We start from the raw sequence: 1,274 nt of genomic DNA on the forward strand, positions 1-1,274 counted from the left end.
ACTAGTAAATTTTTCAGATTTCATTTACATACTTTAGTCACCTCATTTACATTAGATTGTTTCCTTTCCCAGGAAAGGCTGACCTATTCCAATTTGGTTGGATATTGAAAATATCATGATTGACTATGGAAAATCAATATCTTTAGCTAATCACTTGTTTAGAAATCTCCTGATTGACAAAAATTTTCAAGTCTTTAATTTGATCATACTCCATTATAGTTATATACATCTTTTTTTTTTTTTTTTTTTGGTCTTTTTGAGTTAGAGTCTCACTACACAGTTCAAGCTGGCCTTGAACTCACTTATGTAACCCAGGCTGGCCTCAAACTCACAACAATCCTCCTGCCTCAGCCTCCCAAGTGCTGAGATTACAGGCGTGCGCCACCATGCCAGACTACATCTATTTTATGTTAGAAAGGTATCTTAATTTTGCAATATGGGATTTGACCCTCATTGTTGCCTACCTTGAATAATCTCGTCAGAAAAGTCCTTAGGTATGAGGAAACTCTTCAACTCATGGTGACACAATAGTTTTGCAAATTCTATGTTTTATTTGAAAGCTTGATTTTTATAATTGGTAACATATGTTGTTAGTTTTCTTAAAGTGGCAGATTTGTTTTTCTTGCTTTAGATGAAGTGCCCACCACATACCCACATATGAACAGCCAGAGTTTGCCTGCTAATTTTTCCTTCAAATAAAAATGGTGCTGCTTGAAACATAAATCAGCTAGTTCAGTCCATAACTCTAGTGTTCAAACAGCATTCCTCTTGGGACAGGACTCCTCCTTCAGAATATGCCACACGTACTTTATGTGTATTTCCCATTTCAGCACAAGAAACATTCAAAAGACTTGCAGTCAAGGGTTAAGGTTTAATAAAATGAGAAGTTTTAACTACTGCATCAAGGACATCCTTAAATGAATATGTGGCTTTTGCCTGGTAGTACGATGTCCTCAGCTTCATGAATTCAAGGACTACTATTCCATTTCGGTATCCTTGCCCTAAACTGTGCTGAGTACTGGGAGTTTTACCTGCTTTATTTTATGTCATCACCAGAAATTTCAGCATAGTGGAAAAGGCACTTCAGAATTATCATGAAATGAGCTTTTACCTATGGGATCCTTCCCTAGGTGTCCTGGGGTTCACAGATCTTATTTTGAGGACAACAGACCTAATGTAATGCTAGGGTTGATTATTGTAGGCATGGCTGAGACTGGACTACTAAAAAATTTTATTTTTTGAAACAAGAAGTTTCAAAAACTCAATGTTTCTCA

This window comes from Chinchilla lanigera, unplaced genomic scaffold, assembly GCF_000276665.1.
Source record: "Chinchilla lanigera isolate Chin_1 unplaced genomic scaffold, ChiLan1.0 scaffold00083, whole genome shotgun sequence".
In the NCBI taxonomy this organism is placed as follows: Eukaryota; Metazoa; Chordata; class Mammalia; order Rodentia; family Chinchillidae; genus Chinchilla; species Chinchilla lanigera.